Below are 24,707 nucleotides of genomic sequence, written 5' to 3'. Positions count from 1 at the left end.
AACAACTCCATCAAAAAGTGGGCAAAGTATATGAACAGACACTTCTCAAAAGAAGACATTTATGCAGCCAACAGACACATGAGAAAATGCTCATCAGCACTGGTCATGAGAGAAATGCAAATCAAAACCACAATGAGATACTATCTTACACCAGTTAGAATGGTGATCACTAAAAAGTCAGGAAACAACAGATGCTGGAGAGGAGGTGGAGAAATAGGAATGCTTTTATACTATTGGTAGAAGTGTAAACTAGTTCAATGTGGGGTGGGTGGCTGGGGGAGGGATGGCATTAGGAGAAATACCTAATGTAAGTGACGAGTTGATGGGTGTAGCAAACCAACATGGCACATCTATACCTATGTAACAAAGCTGCATGTTGTGCACATGTACCCTAGAACTTAATGTATAATAATTAAAAAAAGAAGATGAAAAATTAAGACTCGGGAAAGAAAAAAGAATTGTGCAAGATCCCAGTGTTGGCAGCAGAACTACAACTAGAATTTCAGTTGTGTGACTTCTGATGTAGCATACTACATTCACACCATGCAGAGCTACCCATGTGCAGTGCAAAACCTGAGCATATTTTAGCAATAAATTTTAAAGGCAAAAAAAAGAAAATGAAAGCATATAGAAATAGTACAAAACAAATTTTCCAGTTCAGTGAATACAAGAAATGGTCCTGAACACACATAGTATTTTTAAGAGCTAACATGTATAGATCACTGACTGTGTGCCAGACACTGTGCTAAGCACTTTCCAAGCACCATTTATGTAATCTTCACAATTCGATGAAATTGGCACTGTAACTAAGAATGATGAAGCTGAGTTTGAGAAACTAACACATCAACATCCTTAGCTCATAATGAAGTAAGCAGAGACGAGTGTCCAAGGAGTTCAGCTGCAATGCCCATACTCTTAACCAATTCCCAGTACCTGTACCACAGGATTACAGTCTCTCATCAAACCATCCTATAAGTTATCAAGTTATATGGGTTGCCAATTTATATAAGCAGATCATTCTAAACTGATTTCTTATATACTAAGCTGCATTCTTCAATTCCCACTGATTAAGGTGACCACATTTCTCCCTATAAATGGAAAGCCCACATTTATGTACAGGAAAAAGAATATTTGTACCTGTAAGTTTACAGGAAAGCAGCAGGATTACCTGAAAATCAAAAGAAAAAAAAGAGAACACCTTTATTTTCTCTTTGTCATCAGGGACTCAAGTAGCAATTATTTGTTTATTATCTTCTTGGGTTATTTACAGAAAATATTTACAAGGAGATATTTCTGAAACATATTTATTGAAGTATTGAATATGGCTGTATAGAAGACAGACACCATACCAGGAATATCTATGAAACACAAAGATCTGATCCCTACCTCACCAAACTCAGCTTCAGAAGACAAATGGTTGAAATGTATGCCAGACTTTATTGTTGTTGTGGAACTATGGTCACCTGATGTGATGGGAAAGGGAATAATGCTGCTTCAGTTTTCCTGGTAGAATGCTTCAGTTTCATTCAACATTCATGTTAATTAAAAGTGTTATGAAAAATTATCTCTAGTGCCTTATGTTCTCATTCCTCTCATAAGAGAAAAGGAAAGAGAAGATATTCATTACTTTAGCTATAGATTTCCTTAACCCTATTTTTTTTGGTGTAGGAAGGCTGCTTAGAGTACTTCAGAAATTATGAGACAGAAAGGAAATATTATGTAAAATGAACTGAGAGAGCAGCATAGAATCAAAAAGCAAACGAATAGTTATAAATAGAGTTTTCTATATTAGGAAAAAAATATTTTAAAATGCCAAATAGCTTCATCATTTTCCCCCATCCTCTTTATTTCTACCACCATTTGCACATATATGTTTCTGGTATTTCTACGTATATATGTATGAAGAATAAGGGCTATTCAATTTGTAAATATTAAAAGGCTACAGGAAATTTACTAGATCGGAATTTCTTGATCATTTGTTATCTACTGAAGTCTCCCTTCTAAAATACTCTCAGTTCTACAGAGACAAGCAGTATTACATGGGGGAAATATTTGAGGCTAAATTGGGCCACATAGTTTCATATAACATGAATAAATAAATGTTCATATAAGTATAAATATACGCACAGAGTCAAAAAGAATTTGAGTAGACATCTACTTCATAGCATGCCTCTAGGTTGGGCAGTCTTGAAATTATCAAAGGCAGACAGTTACCTAAGGAGTTTTGCTTGATTGACCAAAAATTTGCTGCAGGGAGAACAGCTAGATATGGAGTGATAAGTAAACTGAGTTTTCCTCAGACAAAAATTTTAAAACTTAACTTCATTCAAGTTTTATAAATTATCACACTATCACCTGCTAGTTTTAACAACTGAACAAGGCAAAAACTTATATAAGGAGTTTTAAAAAAGATACACCAGCTCTCATTTTAAATACCCTTCCCCCAACCCAACAGAAATAACCTGCATTTCCACGTAGTTATACCAGCAAATGCATACACACATATTCTCTTTCCTTGTTTTTCCCCTACTCCCCCCAACACCCAGCTTTTGTTTACTATTTTACAAAAGTAATATAAATATGCCATTTGGTTTTTTCTTTAATAATACATCATATGCATCCTTCTGGGTCAATAGATATAAACAGAATTCACACTTTTGACTAACTGTGTTATGTGGATTAATTAAAATGTGTTTACCCATTCCTCTATTAATGGCATTCAAATTTTTAATAGTTTTTGACCATTAGAAAGTTTCAATAAATATTCTTATGAACTATTTTGTTTACTTCTTTCTATGCAATAAATCCTTTGACATGATATCAGCCTAATAACTATCTTGTATAATAAAAACTCCCAATAATCATCTCAGCTCCTTGGAACCCACAGCTCTAAGTCAATTCACCTATAGCTAGTTGGCCTATCAGTATTTCCCTTAATGATCAATTTGTCTAAACCAAGGTCAGATTAGGCATTTGGTATACCATGTAAGTTCATTATTTGATTCCTCCTCTTTAAATATTTGTTTAATAGTAATGTCGTGGAAAAATTATTTTCTACTAATGATAACTAAATACCAACTTTATGTTCAAAACACTTATTACATGTCCTAAATATCACAAGGCATCTTGGTTTTTTGTAACTCTCTTTCATTTATAAATTATTTTGTACATCATTCTTTTAATTTTATTTTCCTTTCACTGCGAAAGAATAGTCCCCTAATTATCAACTCATCAGGAGGTGTTTTAAAGGTATTTAAGTTAATAAAATAAATCAATTGTTCCCAGACATAATGTATGTCTGCAGAATTAGGAGATAGAGAATTAAAATGGAAAGAAGATACAAAAATAACAAGTAAATTCAAAAAACTGTGACTTATTAATGTTGGAAATAAAGTGCAGTAAAATATAACAGAATACGTTGTTTAATTCTTGGGTTCTTGCTGTTTGTACACACATATATACATATTGGCATATCGTTTAGAAAAAAAATTATTGAAACCATCATGCACAAGGCATTATGCTAGATAACACGGAGTACCATATAACTTAGAAGACATAGTCCCAACCCTATATTTGTGTTATACACAAATAGGTAAACCTCTCTTCCATTGCCTTCCATGGTGATGATTTATTTTAGTGTCGGTCAGCTGCTCTTCAAAAAAGAACACATTATACATCTTCTATTGTATGCTTCTCTCATCACTTTGCCAATAACATTCTGTTTTTTGCTACCTAAAGGTCTTCTGATTTCTATCATAGAGTTTGTCTTTTAAGGAGCAAGCATGGACTTATTTTAATACTTTATATACACAGGATATATTATGTAATATGAGGACAACTGTGTTTCAAGTGGATATAAATAATAATTTTGGCCTAAGCCACAGAGGTAAATAATTTCTAGGTGACAAAGATATAAGACAGGAAATGGCCACCTATTCCTTCACTATATATTACTTTGTTAGAAGCGTATCTCCAAAAGACCTTTGCTATAATGCTTCCACTGGAGTGAATTGTTACAGCATTCCCATTTCGATGAATTCGTCCTCATTCTAAATGCTCTGAAGTTTCAGAATACCATGAGAATAAATGAAACTATATTTCCCTTCTGCTGTGGCTGCAAAAACCCAGTATAGACAACTCCTCCTGATGACAACTTAAAACTTCGTACAAAATACTACCTGAGGACTCTGCAAAGCAAGACACATTGTGGAGGTGAGCCAGAAATTGCTAAAGCAATCCAAACTGGGTGGGTGGTGAATCCTTCACCTTTGTTTCTTTTCTCTTCATAGAGAAACAGTAATTAATTAATTTGTCATCAGAAACCGTGGAAGCTGGGAAACAGTAGTAGAAGGTCTTTAAGATGTTGAAAGAAAAAAATTGTCAGCAAAAAATTCTTTATTCAAGGAAAATATCCATCAGGAGGAAAAATATAGAAATTTTCATATAAAAAAATGGATAATTTTCTTTAGCAGACTTATTCTAAAGCAATACCAGATGAAATTCTTCCAGCTGAAGAGAAATGATACCAGAAGAAACTTGGATATTGAGGAATGAAGGAAGAGTAAGAAAAATGGTAAATATGTGGTTAAATAGAAAAGACAGCATTTTTTTCACTTAACTTCTTTAAAATATATGTAAATATTGAAAGCAAAAATTATAACATTGTTTGACGGAGTTTTCTGTGTATGTAGGCGTAATATATATGACTGTTACAGCATAAAGGTCTTAGAGTGAAATAAGAAGATTGATACAGTAGCAAAGTTTTTACATTTTATTTAAAGTAGTGCAATGTTGACTCCAATTATATTGTAAAATGGAAGTATACACAGTATAATACCTAAAGGAACCAGTAAAAAGTAATGCAAATAAAATACCTAAAAATCTAATGTATAAATTAAAATGAAATACCAAACAATAGTAAAATAATCCAGCAGAAGGCAAGAAAAGAGAGAGAGGCTCTAAAATGGAGGGGACAAGCAAAACAAATAATAAAGTGGTAGATTTCAACTATTTCACTCAATGCATTAAATATAATGGTATATATATAAAAAATCAGAGACTGTGGGTTAAACAAAAACAACATACATCGATATGCTATTATAAAACCCTCCTTAAGTATAAAAATATAAGTAGGATCAATGATTATATTACTTTCACACAAAGTAGACTTTTGACAAATAATTTTACCAGGGATAAATAGCAACATTACCTCCTGATAATGGGGTCATACATATACACTGATGTGTATGTTAAGTACACAAATGTGTATGCACTTAACATCAGAGTTTTGGGTCACATGAAACTCATATTTTACAGATAAAACATTCACCAAAAGATTGAATTTTCTGGGTGAAAAAAAACAGATTTAAAAAAGCAAAATCATACAATTCTTACTGTAACAATTAAACTAGAAATCTAGTAACAGAAATAATTAAACTGGAAAACAAGTATGTGGAAATTATTATTTTATTTATTTATTTATTTATTTATTTATTTTGAGACAGAGTCTCGCTCTGTCGCCCAGGCTGGAGTGCAGTGGCGCAATCTCGGCTCACTGCAAGCTCCGCCTCCCGGGTTCACGCCATTCTCCTGCCTCAGCCTCGGGAATAGCTGGGACTACAGGCGCCGGCCACCTCGCCCGGCTAATTTTTTTGTATTTTTAGTAGAGATGGGGTTTCACCGTGTTAACCAGGATGGTCTCGATCTCCTGACCTCGTGATCCGCAGCCTTGGCCTCCCAAAGTGCTGAGATTACAGGCGTGAGCCACCGCGCCCAGCCGTATGTGGAAATTAAACAACACACTTTTAAATAACCAATATATCAAAGAAGAAGTCACAAGGAAAATTAAAATACACTGTAAATTGATTGAACATAAAAATATAACATATCAAAATTTGTGGAATGCAGTTACAGCTGTGCTTAAAGGGAATTTTACAGCATTAATGCATACATTATGAAAGAAAAAAAGTCTCAAATCTAGGATCTAAGCAAAAACCTAAGAAAACTCTTAAAAATAGAACAAGTTTAAACCAAAGTACATGGAAAAAGAATACAAAAATAGAGTGGAAATACATAAACAGAAAAATAATTGAGAAAAGTCAATGTAACCAAAAAAGTTTTTGTGAAGATCAATATGATTTACAACCTCTGGTAGAACTGACCCCCCCCCCCCCCCCCCACACACACACAATTTATCAATATCAAGAACAATAAAAGAATCATTACAGATTTTACAGACACAAAATGTATTATAAAGAAGCATTATGAACAATGCAATGCTCATAAATGCAATAACTTAGGTGAAGTAGATGTATTCTTAAAAACAACTTTCAAAATTCACTCAAAAGAAACAGATAACCTGACTAGTCCCACATATATGAAAGGAATTGAATTTTTAGTTTAAAATCTTCCAGTAAAGAAAACTATAAGCTCAGATGGCATCACCGGTGAATTCTACAAAACATTTAAGGGAAAAAAAAAAAACACACACACACACACACACCAAATCTACACAAGCTCTCTCAGAAAATAGGAGAACAATTTTCCAACTTATTTTATGAGGTTAACATTATTACACTATATCTAGCTAAAGACATCATGACAAAGAAAACATCAAATCAATATTCCTCATGAATATATAATCAAAATTCCTAATTTGTATTCAACAATAGAAATAAGTGATAATACTTATAACCAAGTTGGGTTTACCTAAGAAGCAAGGCTGGCTCAAAATTTGAAAATCAAACAATATAATATATATTACCAATAAATAGACTGAAGAAGAAAAACTATATGTTAATCATATTCAATGTAGAAAAAATATTTGATAAAAATTCCACATTTATTAATAATAAGAATTCTCAAAAAACTAAAAATACACAAAACCTCATTAAGCTTACCAAAGGCATCTACAAAAAAGCTTCAGTTAATATCATTATTAATGGTGAAAAATTAAATGTTCTCCTCTAATATTAGGAGCAAGGCAAGAATAATCTTACTCCTATTCAATATTGTATTGGAGGTCCTATCCATTTCAATGAGAAAAAAAGAGTAAGATAATTTGAAAAGGAGGAAATAAAACTGTCTTTATTTGCCTGATTTATAGGACTATGTAGAAAATCTCCAAAAAATCTACCATAAGAAAAAATAATTCTCCTATAATAAGTGAGTTTAGCAAGAATATAGGATATAAAGTAAATTGTATGTCTATATACAATCAACAAACAATTGGAAATTGAATTTTTTTAAAAAATTAAAAGTACCTTTACAATAGTGTCACAGAACATAATGCACTTTCTAACAAAAGGTGTTCAAGATCCATCAGACAAAAATAGTAAAATGATAAGAGAAATCAAAGACCCTAACAAATGGAGAGATATACCATGTTCATGGTTTAGAAGACTCAGTATTGTCAATATGCCAATTTTCTCTTGTACTGCTTTATAGCTTCAATGCAGTTCCAATTAATAACCCAGCAGATTTATATTTGTAGAAACTGCTAAGCTGATTCTACGACTTACATGGAAAGACGAAGGAACTAGAATCACCAAAGAGTTTTGGAAAAACAAATAGCTGGAAGACACTAATTGCTTGAATTTAAGTAATCAAAACAGTGAGATATTGGTGAATGGATAGACACGTATGTTAATGGAATAAAATTGAGAGCCCAGAAATAGATCTACACAAATATGGTCAATACATTTTCAATAGAAGTGAAGGTCGTTCAACAAACACAGCTGGAACAATTTGACATCAATATGTAAGAAAATGAAACTTGGCTCATTCCTCATGTCTTATAAAAAAGTTATGACAGCCAATCGAGAAACTTGAAAGGTAAAACCTACAAGAAAACATAGAAGAAAACCTTTGTGATCTTGGATAAGGTAAAGATTTCTTAGATATGACATCAAAGCACTATACATAAAGAAAAAAATGTTGAATTTAAATTTATGAAATTTAAAACTGCTCTATGAAAGACAATGCAAGGAATGAACAAAGCTGCAAAGTGGGAGAAAATATTTGCAAAACATGAATCTAACAAATAACTTCTATCAAAAACATATTAAAAACTTACAAAGCTCAATAATAAAAAATAATCTATTTTTTCAATACCAAAGATTTGACATACACTTCATTGAAAAACATATGGAGATGACAAATAAGCTCATGGAATGACTGCCAACATCATTGTCATTAGGAAAATGCCAATTAAATTCACAATAACTGTCCACTTCTTAGCATGGCTAAAAATTTAAAATAACAATATCAAGTGTTGGCCAGAATGGGAGCAACTGGAACTCTCATGTATTGCTGGAGAGAACATAAAATGATACAACCACTTTGGAAAACATGTTGACAGATTTTTATGTACTTAATCATACAGTTAACAGACAATCAAATGGTTCCAGTCCCAGCAATCCTGCCCCCACAAAAGGAAATATATTTCTAGAAGTTTTATGTATAATTGCCAAAAGTTGGAAATAACCTATATGACCTTCAGCTGATGAATGGGTTAATAAACTGTGGTACATCCATCAGTAGAATATTTCTCAGCTATTAAAATAAATACACTCCTGATATACACAAAAACACTAATGAATCTCAAATTCATTTTGCTAAGTAAAAATAATTTGACTCAAAAAGTTATATCATGTCTCATTCCATTTTTATGACATCCTGAAAATGTCATAAAACTGAAGAGAAAACAAATCAGTCATGGGTTGGGTATGCTGGGGCTGCATACGGAGAGGGCAGATGATGACAAAAGGGGCATAAGCAAGTTTTGAGAAATGATGGGGCCGTTCTAAATGTTGATTGTGGTGTATTTTTTGAAACACAAAAGAAATGATTTGCATTGTATGTGAGTTATAACTCAATAAAAGGTAAACATTACCAAGAAAAAGGAAAATGTTTTCTAGTAACTACAAAACATATTGCAGTTGAATCAAATGTATTAACTCTATCAAAACCTGATGCATTAACTTTTATGGATTTCCCTAAGGTACAAGATGTAACTATAGTTTGGGGTATTTTTTGGCATTTCATCCACAAATGTCTACATAAACATGATATAAGGCCCATATGTCTGCCTCTTAAAAATGTATGCTTTGTGTGGCATAAGCAGAAAGTTGAATGGATAGCTTGGCAGCTGTTAGCATTTGTTCAGTTTTCATTATCTGATGTACACGGGAAATAAATCTTTTCTTTTGTCAGAAGTAGCAAAAAGGTTCAAGTTTTGCTAATTCGTTTACATAATTTTTTTTAACTGGAAAGAGCAAGCAGAATTTTCTCATGGTTTTTAATATACGGGAATTAATTTAAAATTGTACTTCAAGCATAATAACAATTTCAATGACATAAAATTTTAATATTTCAGGATAAACTATATAAAATACAAATCATTGCTATAAAAAATGTAAGATGTGCACAAAAAAGGACTTGTTTTATAAACCTATTTGGAAAAATAGTGGCATTACTTGAAAAGAGAAGTCAGCATGAAATGAAGCCGTTAAGAACAGACATTCATTAGATTTCTGAAATGTTTGACTCCCCTTCTCTCCTTCCTAAACTGACTATGTGAGGCCCATTGCCAGCCTGGGCCTCAATCCATAAAAATACAGAACACATAATATCAAATCCTGTCCTACATAACATTTTTCTACCAAAGCATGCTTTAAAATACATTAATGACCTCTCACAGTGATGTTATTTAAAACAATACATAGAAATACATTAATCTGTTTCTTTTCTGATAATGTTCTTAAGAAATGTATCAATGAATTAACTTGGTTAAATAAAAGAAAATATCCTTAGCATACAGATGTATCCATTATTTATTTCCAGTCATGATGCTAGAAAATTTCATCATTTATTACAAATAAATATATATCTAATTAATTATCATGAATCTGTCTTTACATTAGTAAATTGATTCAAAGGGAACTACACCAAAATCTAGGATATGTGATAAGATGCAATTTCTTACAGAAATTGAGCTAATTAATCAAACTTTCAATTTCTCTAAAAATAAATTTTTTTGAAATGTTAATTCTTATTTTATGACTTTTTAAGCCTATATTTACCTATTTTTATTTAGCAACAATCTTTTAATTGAGAAAAGAGAACATGATATATACAATATTAGGAAGTAAATCTTCAAGAGACAGCTGGGAACGTTATCTGATATAGATATTCTGTACTGTGTAACTGTTTTATGTTCAACAACCACATAGTGTAAATAGCATAGATGTAAGTGAATGAATGAGTGACTTACACCTTGTTACAGAGAAGCGTCTCTTATTCAGCAGCATCTGAAAATTAGATCTGAGTAACACGTGGCTCATTTAAGTATATGGAGTCTGTGGAACATCTCAGTCTCTCAATGCTACATAAATCCTAATACAGTAGTGAAGCTTGGAGGTATTCCCCTCAACACAGGTTGTGAAGGGAAGATGCTCATATTGTAAATACAATCCTTTAGATTTAGCCCTCACATTCAAACCCCACTCAAGCAGAATGTTATGGTCTCAGATCCTTGCAAGTGGTGGAAAATGGTGAAATAAGCTAGCAAAATTAAATGTAACAAAACACTATGTTCTTCTGAGTGGCATGGCTCTCTGCTGGATGGAGGTATGGAAGCCATAATTAAATGTCCTGGTGGCATTTATTTTTCTTCTTGGAAATATCATATACCACAGGAAATTGGAAATGAAGGGAAATGGGAAGGGTGATGCAGAGGTGGAGGTGCCTTGGGAAGCAAAGCCAAAGCCATTCAGACACACTGTCACTGGAAGAGTGACCGAAGAATGAGAGATGATGCATCCAGTTCAGCTGGATGGAGATGTCTCCCACCTTACCAGTGTTCTGTTTGAGGTTTGAACCACATATTTTCAAGAAGGTGGAAGACAATCATTTGTGACACTATCTCTCCCTCACCAAATGTTCCAAAGCTGTAATGCTGCCTGAATGATACCTTAAGCCAACACAGGAGTCAGTTCCCTGCCTCTGTCCAAGGATGAAAACCAAGAAATAGAACTCTATCTAAAGCTATGTCATGCAATCTTTTTCTTTTCTTTTCTTTCTTTTCTTTTCTTTTCTTTTTTTTTTTTTAAGAGGGAGTTTTGCTGTTGTTGCCCAAGCTGGAGTACAATGGTACAATCTCGGCTCACTGCAATCTCCGCCTCCTGGGTTCAAGTGATTCTCCTGCTTCAGCCTCCCGAGTAGTTGGGATAACAGGCGCGCACCATCACACCAAGCTAATTTTTTGTATTTTTAGTAGAAATGGGGTTTCACCAGGTTAGCCAGGCTGGTCTCAAACTCCTGACCTCAGGTGATCTGCCCACCTCGGCCTCCCAAAGTGCTGGGATTACAGGTGTGAGCCACTGCACCTGGCCCTTCATGCATTCTTAATCCTGAAAATAGACAACCATCTTCCTACGGGAGATTTTTAAATTACAATTAGGGTTGAGATAAAAGATTATATTTTTGAAAAGGTGGGCTGATAAGTAAATTGAACTGAACTTGTGGAACACATCTCAGGGAAACTTGTTGATAGGAACTTCTATGAGACTTTCCATGGAGAATTAGGGATTGGAGTGCAAAGAAGGGCTCTTGTCAGAGGAAGTGAAGAGTTCACCTTGGTTGACTAGTTCACATTTGTAGAAAAGCAAAGAGTGGAGTGAACAGGATTCTTCAGTATTTCTCGGTTGGTCTCCTTATCTTCAGAAAGGTTCAGTTGCATACAAGAATTGAAGGGAGAAGAAATTTCCGACAGAAAATTGTGTGTTCACATAGTACCTTAGAGACCAAATTTGGAGAAACTTTACCATCCATTATCTAAAGCCCCAAGGAAACTTGAGAGAGGCTCACTTTAGGTTTAGGAATAACGAAAGGACAAACTCTAGAGCTGTCCTTTATATTTATCCTTTTGAAACACACACTCCAGTCATAGAACATGGGTGCAGATCCAGGTACCTTGTGCAGGTTATGCTACCTCTGGCAAGACCACCGAGCAAATGGGAAAGCTGCTCTGTATAAAATGTTGCTGTTGGAGAACCAACCTGCATATAACCCTGTGCTGGACATAATCAGGTACCCCCACAAATAGTTCCTTCTCCAGCAGGGTTCTAATAATGTTAATTCAATGCTGTCATTTCCATACCATTTTATGGTATGGAAAGTCTTATATTTGAGGTTCAATTAGACATAAATATAGACATAAGAAGCTAGGCTTTATAACTTTAGCTAGGTCTGTTATCAAATTTACTCAGCTCAGGCTGGGGAAATATTGAAGTTGCATTTTGCAGAACATCTAGGCCTTTATTAACTATTTTTAAAATGGCAGGATCCTTCTCAAAATGGCTAAAAATATGAGGTTTAAAGAATTGCCATCAACTGTTTGGCTTTGACCAAGGAAAATGCATTATGTATCTTTCTTATTGTCACCTTTTTAGCTGTGACAACAAATAAAGTCTGTATGTGAGTGTGTGTGTGCGCCTGTGTAAATGATAGAGAGAAATGGAGATGGGGAGTGGGGGTGACTGGGATAGAGAAGGGCTGTAGCTGTGTATGCATATTGTCTGGCTATTTGTATTTTGATGTGTGCATCTGAAACCTATGCAGATGTGGGAGGAGAGAAGTAGCTGTAGTTGAGGTGGACAGTATAAATTTATGAAAAATAAAATTTTTGAAACTATACTAGTAGTTTCCTAACAGTAGAGGTCATATGTTTAAAAATTCCTGTGTGAGAAAAGGTATAGTGGAGAAAAATAAAATGGAGTAACCGAAATCAGAAATTAACCAATTAAAGCTTTTATACTTTTATGTTCACTACACAAAGCAGAAAAGAAAGTATTAGGCTCCGTCTCTTCACTGCAGTCTCAACAAGATGCATGCACAGCTGTTGCATCAAGTTGAGGACTAGGCACAAGTCAATGCACTGTTTATAGAGCCTGAGTCCATGAGGTCCAGGGTCAGCTTAGCCATGCAGCCAGACAAAACCACCAATAAAGCTATTTTTAAATAATTTTAGCTCATACGGACTTTTAAAAGTCCATGAAGAAGACGTACATCTACTGCAATACTTCAAATCCTCCTTTTCTCTCTCATTAGCTTCTTTCTCCTATGGTAACTTCTGTGCCTCTCTCTTCAAACTGTATCCGATGAACTTCCATGAAAGTTTTAGTCCTTAAACCCTGTTACCGTGCAAATTGTTCTCTTTCTGCCCACATTCCTTCTCCTAATAGGCACCATGAAAGCCTCAAAGACCAATCAAGCAAGACAGAACATTATTTGGAAACCAGTATGGGTGGAAAAATTCACTAGATAAAGCCAGAATTTAGTTTAGTAGATAGGAAGAGAAAATAGGTCAGTATCATTTATCGTTTAATAAATTTGCCATCTCACTTTCCACTTTTTTGTTTCTTTATGCAAATGCTTAATGTCTTTGTGATTTGATGATGTAGACATGTTGACATCTACATGCCAATTCCTTCCTTCCTGCACCCACGTCCTTATATCCCTAGTTTGTGTTCATCAACTTCTTTGGTACATGACTCAGCTCGTTCATGTCACTTCTAGGGACTGTTTTCTTCCTTTACACATGCCTTATCTTTTCCAAATCTTAATTGCAAATTAAAGTATTTTTTCTTACTATTTTATTTACTTCCCTGTTCTATTCCTAATCCTAGTTCTTTCTTCTTTAGCAATCAACAAGAGTGATTTGAAAAGTCACATATACTAGAATCCCAAATTGAACAATTAACACAGATATATACATAAATAAATTAACAAATTATCAAGTTTTGCCAAAGGAGAACTTTTTTCTTGGGAAAAGACTACTATATTTCCAAGACTGCCTTAGCTGATACAAATAAACTTTTTAACTGGAAGATTATGTTTTGTTGAAGGCATTATTGCATTACTTAAAATTGGGTGGTACAATCTGCTATGTGTTTCTTCTGCCCAGTGATCGCAAATGTCCCCTTTTACTTTACTGCAACAGCTGCTTCAACATCCTGTTCACAGTGGTATTGGGTTGCATCAAGGATCACTGAAATACCAGAAGACTGGCTGTGGTCCAGGATCTTGGTGGTGGTGATATTATCTGGTCATTTTAGATAAAGTATGCCTTCAATTGATGGTGATGAAATATATTATGAATAAGATACAGTAATTATAACAGATGAGATCTCACAAATATGCAATAGGCCATAATCTGCCACTGTTCTTTAAACCTTTAGTTTGGTTAGAAATCTGAAGCCAGTATCATAGACTACTCTGCCTTCCAACCTAGCCAATTTTGATTTATTGTTGCATTTAGTGCACTATTTCACAATGTGTGCTGCCTAAGTGTGTGTGCAGTGATAGCTTTAATTCTAGTTTGGCTGATATAAATATTCAATGCATGTGGTATGTCCATAGCAAAATGTTCAAAAATGCTACATTAACTCTTCCAAGCAGTTGTTTAATGCTAAATGGAATAGGCAGAACCAGTTTTTGCATGCATGTTGCCATGCTTTGTGTCACAAGCCCCCGGAAACCCGACCAAACCATACCGGATCATGCAAAGACCAATGCCTGACCACAGAAGACCTAGCCCAACAACTTCTAATGACTGTTGATTAGAGAAGCTGTCATTTGGGTAGAGAGTAACCGTGATCATGTGACTCTCCTTTTCAGACTATGAATGCAACAAAGAGGCTGCAGTTCATTTTTAAAAAACAAACAAACAAACAAATAAAACACAGAAGCAAACTCTGGTGCTGTAAAAGTGAAGGAGACAAAACTTTGAGAAGAATAGGACCACAGAGTCAAAGTTTGGATAAAGACTTGGCTACAAGCAGGAAGGAATAAGGAGGTGGCCACAGACTAAGGTTCCTTGACTGACCTTCCTAGGATTACAGTTTAAATTCATGGAAAATATAGATTTTATGTTACAAAGCACATTTATCATTCAAGATCTGTGGTGTTGACTTATGAAAAGCGGTTGTTTTTTACAAATAACAAAGAAAGAAATAGAAAAAATTTCCTAGCAAGCTTCTGAAAATGAAATATTTACATATCATTTGCATTTTTTCTGGTAAAATGTACATAACCTAAAGTTTATCATTTTAACCACTTTTAAGTGTACAATTTAATGGCATTGAGTATATTCAGAATGTTGTGAAAATTAAAGCATGTCAGGGCAGAGGAGGGCAAGGTTGGTTTGAAAACCTCCTCACCATAATTTTTATTGTATTACAACCAGGACTTTTGCTATTAGGCATGATTTAAAACTGCTACCTTAAAAAAAATACTTGTGGTAATTAAGTCACTTATTTATTACTTGGCCTGTGGCCTATTCTTATCAAACCAGAAGTTAAATTTACTTTCTGTGAGCCTAAGGCTATACTGGAAAATACAGTTCTTGTTCAAAACAGCTTAATTCATACATACTTTAACAACCTATAAATACATACATATAGTCATTCTCTTTCTGGTTATAGACACACCTACACATTCAGAAAAAAAGTTTAGACTCAAGGTTTTAAAAATATTTTTACCATTTGGTGTTTCATTTTTTTTTTTTTTTTTTTTTTTTTTTTTTGAGACGGAGTCTCGCTCTGTTACCCAGGCTGGACTGCAGTGGCCGGATCTCAGCTCACTGCAACCTCCGCCTCCCGGGTTCACGCCATTCTCCTGCCTCAGCCTCCTGAGTAGCTAGGACTACAGGCGCTCGCCACCTTGCCCGGCTAGATTTTTGTATTTTTTTAGTAGAGACGGGGTTTCACCGTGTTAGCCAGGATGGTCTCGATCTCCTGACCTCGTGATCCGCCCGTCTCGGCCTCCCAAAGTGCTGGGATTACAGGCTTGAGCCACCGCGCCCGGCCGGTGTTTCATTTTTAAAAAACAAGTATTTTTAATTATTTGATAGAAGAACATCTTTTGAATAATCAACCACAATAGGAGAATCTGAGATATTTGAACACCACTTTAATTAAAAAAACTAGGCTCTTTTAAATCACAGTGCTAGGGGCTCTTTTCAGAGGCTAAATCCTGCATCTGTAAAATAAAGATAACTGCATATGTTAAAACATAGTTACTAACATTTACTCATATTCAAATTTCAGTGTCTGTTCAATACCTCAGACTAGTAATGGTGGACACTGAATAAAGCACACATAGTTCTGAGGTCCCCTCTAAGAAAAATAATGCAAATACACAAATGCAAAAGTCACTATTTATTCCAAATGAAAAAGAAACCACAAGTTTACTTTTTTAAAGTGGCAAACACCACAAATATTTAAACACCTAGAAATATGGGCTAATATTTGTATTGATTAGTCAGACCCATCTCTGAATTATTACTTTTTTCGCTATGCTTTTGGCTATGTGCTTTTGATGTACTTTTCATATAAGGATGATTTTGTAATATTGTTTTCTATTGAGAGGTTAGGAAGATAACTCACTCTTTTCTCAAATGGACAATATTGTCGGGGATTTTTGTATTAATAGTATAGGTAAGCATCTTGCAGCTTCACAATTCTTTACTTAACGTCACATAAATGTTTAGGATTTTTTAAAAACTTGAGTAAACCTCTACCATGTTTCTGATTTCATCTATGAGCTGTGTGATTTCAAGACAGGTGACATTTTCTTGTGTAGTTCCAATCTTAAATGTTTTTGTACATTGACAATACTCATTAACCAGTCTGTCACTGATGTACATATAAATTGTATCTTTCTTCACTGTTCCTCAAATCAATATTTTTTCATTTCCTATTTAAAAATTTATGATATTCATAATTTCCTATGTTGTTACATTTTTATTTTTCAAAGTTTCTTGGATGAATATCATACTGAATGGGCAAAAACTGGAAAAATTCCCTTTGAAAACTGGCACAAGACAGGGATGTCCTCTCTCACCACTCCTATTCAACATGGTGTTGGAAGTTCTGGCTAGGGCAATCAGGCAAGAGAAAGGAATAAGGGGTATTCAGTTAGGAAAAGAAGTCAAATTGTCCCTGTTTTCAGATGACACGATTGTATTTTTAGAAAACCCCATCGTCTCAGCCCAAAATCTCCTTAAGCTGATAAGCAACTTCAGCAAAGTCTCAGGATACAAAATCAATGTGCAAAAATAACAAGCATTCTTAAACACCAGTAACAAACAGAGAGCCAAATCATGACTGAACTCCCATTCACAATAGCTTCAAAGAGAATAAAATACCTAGGAATCCAACTTACAAGGGATGTAAAGGACCTCTTCAAGGAGAACTACAAACGACTGCTCAGTGAAATAAAAGAGGACATAAACAAATGGAAGAACATAACATGCTCATGCATAGGAAGAATCAATATTGTGAAAATGGCCATACTGCCCAAGGTAATTTATAGATTCAATGCCATCCCCATTAAGCTACCAATGACTTTCTTCACAGAATTAGAAAAAACTACTTTAAAGTTCATATGGAACCAAAAAGGACTCCACATTGTCAAGACAATTCTAAGTCAAAAGAACAAAGCTGAAGGCATCATGCTACCTGACTTCAAACTATACTACAAGGCTACAGTAACCAAAACAGCATGGTACTGGTACCAAAACAGAGATATAGACCAATGGAACAGAACAGAGTCCTCAGAAATAATACCACACATCTACAGCCATCTGATCTTTGACAAACCTGAGAGAAACAAGAAATGGGGAAAGGATTCCCTATTTAATAAATGGTGCTGGGAAAATTGGCTAGCCATAAGTAGAAAGCTGAAACTGGATCCTTTCCTTATATGAAATTAATTCAAGATGGATTAGAGATTAAATGTTAGACCTAAAACCATAAAAATCCTAGAAGAAAACCTAGATAATACCATTCAGGACATAAGCATGGGCAAGGACTTCATGTCTAAAACACCAAAAGCAACGGCAACAAAAGTCAAAATTGACAAATGGGATCTAATTAAACTAAAGAGCTTCTGCACAACAAAAGAAACTACCATCAGAGTGAACAGGCAACCTACAGAATGGGAGAAAATTTTTGCAATCTACTCATCTGACAAAGGCCTAATATCCAGAACCTACAAAGAACTCAAACAAATTTACAAGAAAAAAAAAAGCCCCATGAAAAAGTGGGCAAAGGATATGAACAGACATTTCTCAAAAGAAGACATGCATACAGCCAACAGACACATGAAAAAATGCTCATCATCACTTGCCATCAGAGAAATGCAAATCAAAACCACAATGAGATATCATCTCATACCAGTTAGAATGGCAATCATTAAAACAGGAAACAACAGGTGCTGGAGAGGATGTGGAGAAATAGGAACACTTTTACACTGTTGGTGGGACTGTAAACTAGTTCAACCATTGTGGAAAACAGTGTGGCGATTCCTCAAGGATCTAGAACTAGAAATACCATTTGACCCAGCCTTCCCATTACGGGTATATACCCAAAGGATTATAAATCATGCTGCTATAAAGACACATGCACACTTATGTTTATTGCAGCACTATTCACAATAGCAAAGACTTGGAATCAACCCAAATGTCCATCAGTGACAGACTGGGTTAAGAAAATGTGGCACATATACACCATGGAATACTATGCAGCCATAAAAAAGGATGAGTTTGTGTCCTTTGTAAGGACATGGATGCAGCTGGAAACCATCATTCTCAGCAAATTATCACAAGAACAGAAAACCAAATACCGCATGTTCTCACTCACAGGTGGGAATTGAACAATGAGATCACTTGGACACAGGAAGGGGAACATCACATACTGGGGCCTATTGTGGGGAGCGGGGAGGGGGGAGGGATAGCATTAGGAGATCTACCTAATATAAATGATGAGTTAATGGGTGCAGCACACCAACATGGCACATGTATACATATGTAACAAACCTGCACGATGTGCACATGTACCCTAGAACTTAAATTATGAAAAAAAAAAAAAAAAGTTTCTTGGATGTTCTGATTCTTTAAAAAAAAAAAAAAAAAAAAATAGACAAAATCTCATTCTATTACCCAGGCTGGAGTTCAGTGGTGCCATGATAGCTCACTGCAGCCTCAAGCTCCTGGGCTCAAGCTCAAGCCATCTTCCTGCCTCAGTCTCCCGAGTAGGTGCACATCACCATGCCCAGCTAATTTCTAAAAAAAAAAAAAATGTAGTGATGGGGTCTCACTATGTTGCTCAGGCTGGTCTTGAGCTCTCGGCTTCAAGCAATCCTTCTGCCTCAGCCTCCCAAAGTGTTGGGATTATAGGTATGAACCATGCCACCTGAACCCTTTTTCTTGTGTTCATAATTTAGGCAATCAGAATTTTTACTGTGAGATAATAAGGATTTCTGACATTTTCAAGTGTCTTCTATTCTTCTTTAAGTTTACTTGTTTTTTTGTTTTGCTTCAATTGGGATGCTTCCTGAAAATCATATTTGACTTTTGATGAGATAAACAGTTTTCAATAAAAGAAGCCAGATGCGGAGGCTCACGCCTGTAATATTAGCACTTCGTGAGGCCAAGGTAGGGGGACTGCTTGAGGCCAGGAGTTTGAGACCAACGTGGGCAACATGGTGAAGCCCTGTCTCTACTAAGAATAAAAAAACTAGCTGGGTATGGTGGCATATGCCTGTAGTCCCAGCAACTAGGGAGGCTGAGGCCAGAGGATCACCTGAGCCCAGGAGGTTGTGGCTGCAGTGAGCCATGATCACACCACTGTACTCCAGCCTGGGTGATGGTGAGACCCTGTCCCACTGCCTCAGGAAAAAAAAAAAAAAAAAAAGGAAAGAAGAAAACTAATGTGAAATTAAAGAAAAAGCCATTTTTAAACTGACAGTACACTGTACTGAGGTATATAATTGTGTAAATGAATACTACACACATTGGCTTATTGATGGACATTGATAAGAGTTTTTTTTACTGAACTAGTATTTCTTCAGGTCAGTTAACTGAGTCAGTAGCAATTTACATATTTGGTTGTAACAGCCAGACTTCTTCAGTTCATTTTATAGCAAACAGGCTAAGATACAATCTAATATATTTGAAAATTTAAGATGTGTGACTTCACACATTAATTGCTTATAGTACTACAAAACTTTGGTGACTCACAAATAAGAATTCTGATAAATATAATTTTGAAATATTGAAAAAAGTATACATTCTGCATTTATAATTCTACATATTTCAAGAGCAAGTTTATTGCTAATAAGGGAGACCACTTTTGACAAGGCATTGATGAAAACTGAATCTTTTTTTTCTTTTTTTTGAGGCAGGGTCTCACTCTTGTCACCCAGGTTGGCGTGCAGTGGCATGATCCACAGATCGCTGCAGCCTCGACTTCCTGGGCTCAGGTGATCCTTCCACCTCAGCCTCCCGAGTAGCCGGGACCACATAGTTTTTTGAATTAAAATGGTGTCCAAGTAGTAGAAACGGGGTTTCGCCATATTGCCCAAGCTGGTCCTGAACTCCTGGTCTCAAATGATCTGCCTTCCTCCACCTCCCAAATTGCTGGGATTACAGGTGTGAGCCACCGCAATTTGTGAGCCAGCCTGCTTACAATTTTATACATCACATAATTATAAGAAGTTTCGACAGACTTCTTGTTTCATCTATTTAAAATGTGTCCCTCATACCTCCCCTGCCCCTGACCCCGCTGTCTGATCCATCTACTTCCAGTGCTCATTCCTATAGCACACATCTATAGGATGGTATGGGTATGACCCTGCACCTTTGTGTCAGAACAGTGTGAGTCAGTATAGCAGGCACGAAAGTATTCCTAGAAGCCAGCCCTACAAACTACATCAATACATCTTCTTAGATTCACATAAAAGGTATGTCTTACTCAAATTCCCATCAGATCCTCAACTTGCTCAGAACTCCAAAGCCACCCAACCAAAGGATAATGTGACAGAGAGAATGCTGAAGTGGAAAGAAAGAGGTTTTAACCAAGTGCAAATCTTTTATTGCAAATTTTACAAACATAAAACCATATGTAGTGGTGGGTTGAAAGGTGGCCCCGCAAAACATATGCCTATGTGCTGGCCCCCCGTCCTGTGAATGTGACCTTATTTGGTTAGAGTCTTTGCAGATGCAATTTAGTTAAGGATCTTGAGAGGAAACCATTCTGAATTACCGAGGTGGACCCTGAGTCCAATGACAAGCATCCTTATAAGAAAAGAGAAGGCAGCCATCTTTATGAGAGAAGATAAACATCCTTATGAGAGAGGACATAGGGCTCAGAGAAGGCCATGTGAAGACAAAGTGACACAGACACAAGGAATGCCTACAGCCACCAGAAGCCAGAAGACGCAAGGCAGTGTTCTCCCCTGGAGCCTCCAGGGAGAGTGCAGCTCTGTGACTTCTTGATCTCAGACCTCTGGTCCCCTGAACTGGGAAGAAATTTCTGTTGTTTTAAGTCATCAAGTTTCTGGTAATTTATTATAGCAACCCTAGGACTAACACACCATATCAACATTAGAGTCCTTTCCAGAGCCTTATAAGAGATTCAAGGCAGTGTGGGGCTCTGACACTGAAGCTTCCTTAGCTCTACAGTAGATTTCCTCTGCCTTGAACAAAAGGACAGCCAAACTTTTCTTCTCTAATGTTATATTTGAAATAATTTCACATTTATTTTTCACACAGATACCCCAATTATTGATATTTGATAACATTTTGATATATATGTAGAGAATAAAAAACTGTTCAGAAAAAAAATTGTTCATAAAAACAAATTTTTGTAATTGTTCAAAAAAAAAATGTAGTTAATAGCCATGATTCTCTCTGCTCCAAATACTTCTGCACATAATTCCTAAGAAAAAAGTCATTCTCTTACATGTCTACAGGATGATACAAAAATCAAGAAATTGACAATGATTCAGTAATATTATCTAATTTAAAGACAATTTATATCTTTTCCCAATTTTTCTAATAATGTCTTTAAAGAAAAATCTGGTCAATATTGTAATCAAAGATCATATGTCATGTCCTTTGGTCTCCTTTAGTTTGAAATTATTCCTTTTTTGTTTGTTTGTTTTTTTGGCTTACAATATTGAAGACTATAGGTCAATTATTTTGTACAATATCCCCTAATTCGGGTTTGTCTGATATTTCCCTATGATTAGATTCAGGTTATACATTTTTCTATAGATTGTTACAGAATACTACATTTCTATAGAATGCTACAGTAGTAATGTTGGGTCATATTAGGGGCACATGATATTGGTTTGCCTTATTTCTGTTGATGTTAATCACTTGGGTTTCAGTACCAGACAAGTACTTGTAAAACTGCTATGTTTCCCTTGTATTTAATAAATATTTTGGAGGAGATACTTTGATACTACATAAATATCCTGTTCCTCATCACATTTTTACCCACTTGTTCTAGAATCAGCTCATGATTCCTGTCTGAACTGATTATTAATATGATTGCTCCCAAGTGATTTTTTTCAAACACCATAATTCCTTCAACATTTATTAATAGTTGACATTATACTTAAAAGTTTTTGCTTGTCATTTATCTCTCAAAAATTTGGCCAATGGGAGCTTATTTAAACTGGTTCATAAGGACATCATAAACTTTTTATGGAATCTAATAAGATCTGAGAGGGGTAGGTATGGTATAATAAAAAATATATTCGGTTTGTCTCTGATTGCGGGCACAGAGCTCCTAAAACTCTTGGAATTTCTTGAGTGGGAGGAAGACCTTTTGTTATTTATGACAAGCACCTTTTAACTCCATCTGAGTTATGTTAATTAGGTGACTTAGCAGTCCCTAGACTGCTTCATGATGGGGGCTGATCACCAGAAAAACCAACAAGGTGGTTAGAGCTAGAACTTTCTGAACTCTCCTCCAACCCTCTGGGAGGGAAGAGAGGTTGGAGATTGAGTTCAGTCATCAGTGGCTAAAGCTTTAATCAGTAATGCCTACAAAATGAAACCTGCATTGAAAACAAACAAACAAAAAAACAAAACAAACAAACAAAAGAACTTAAATAATTGGGTGTGGAGAGTTTCCAGGTTGGTGAACATATCAAGGTGTCAGGAGGGCATGGAAGCTCCATACCCCACTTAACCCTCATTTCTTGCCCTATGCATCTCTTCCATTTGGCTGCTCCTGAGTTGCCTTCACTGTAATAAGATGGTAAACATAGGTAGTGTTTTTCTGAATTCTCTGAGGAGTTCTAGTGAATTATCAAATCTTGGGGAGGGATGTGGGAACCCTTCAAGTTGTCACCAAGTTGAGCAAAAGTGCAGGTAGTCTGGGGACCCAGGACTTGCAACTGGCATCTGAAGTAAGGGCAATTTTGTGGGACTGAGCCTTTAAACCTGTGGAGGCTGACACTAACTCTACGTAGCATCAGAATAGGACTGAATTGTAAAAGACACTCGGTTGGTGTCCACAGAAAATGGAAGAATCGTTTCATGTTAGAAAAACTTCAAAGTAGGGATAAGCCAGTCTCCCAAAGACTAGACACACAGAATCAGTTTATAACCTTTTCCTAAAGCAAATCTTTGAATAAAACACAGATCTAGGATGAAAACAGCTTCCACAACCCTGGACAGCAATGAGGAAGTTAGGAGAAAGAAATTAAACTAAGACAGTAGGGGATTTTACCTTTCATACCTGGTCTACAGCCTAATGTCCCCTCTGCTGTTCTGAGGATCTGATGATCCTCGCAAGTCTTCACTGAGTCATCATGGAAAATAAAATGACAGACTCACATTTTACAGCTGGATTTTGTCAATTACAAGAATGCAAGAACAAGAGAGATATACACAAGCTCAACGTGACTCCTCACTACACCTTAGTTTCTTAGTCAAACTTGGTAGGTGTGTGATTTATATCCAAAATACAATCAGGGATTGCATTTTCAATATTTAATTCTATGAACTTCCAGGAAAGTTTACTAGCAATTGCCAGAAATAAACTTATATAGATTGCCCAATGAGCTGTTTCAGGAATTTTTAATGGGAAATGCTATCTCCTGTGAATTTAACTGAGTCACTGATACATAGTTTAATAATATCTTCTAAGGATTCCAACTTTAAAGCAGGAAGCTATTCCTTAAAAAGAATTTTTTGCTGTACTTTATTGTGTATTCAAAGATTTTAATAGGAATTTTAGCAAATAAAATTAATTATAAGAATCAATTAATTTATACTAGCTATTGTACAGTTATACTAAAATATACATTTAGAACTAATTTTGGTAATTCATTACTGTTTAGTAAGGTTTTAAAATTTAATATCTACTTATTGATATTGCAAATCCAAAACCAACATAGTTCATTTACATAATCTATCATTGTTTTTGTTTTAGAGAATTTAAAAAACAAAAAAATTATGTTTTGTTCTAAAGATAGTACCATATTCTTTGTATAAATACCTGTCCTTAAAGAATTCTGTCAATCATGACACCCTTTGATCAAATCAGTTATAAAATTAACACTTTTCCACATTCTTGTATAAATACCTTGGCTCATAAAGCTATATGTTATTAATCATTTCATTGTTAGGTAAATTGCTTCTTATCAAGGAAAACTCATTCTTGAATCAATAAGAGTATCAAAAAACTTAACTTTCTACAAAAGCAAATAATAATACCCTCCACATAAGGCTTGTTCTATAGAGTAAATCTGGATTGAAGAGCCACAATCTACAACCCCAATAAATGATAATTTTGAAGAAAATTTGTGTAGAAGCACAGGACCTAAAAATTAAAAGTTCCATTATT

This window comes from Macaca thibetana, chromosome 3, assembly GCF_024542745.1.
Source record: "Macaca thibetana thibetana isolate TM-01 chromosome 3, ASM2454274v1, whole genome shotgun sequence".
Lineage (NCBI taxonomy): Eukaryota > Metazoa > Chordata > Mammalia > Primates > Cercopithecidae > Macaca > Macaca thibetana.
This window is presented reverse-complemented; position numbering follows the sequence as displayed.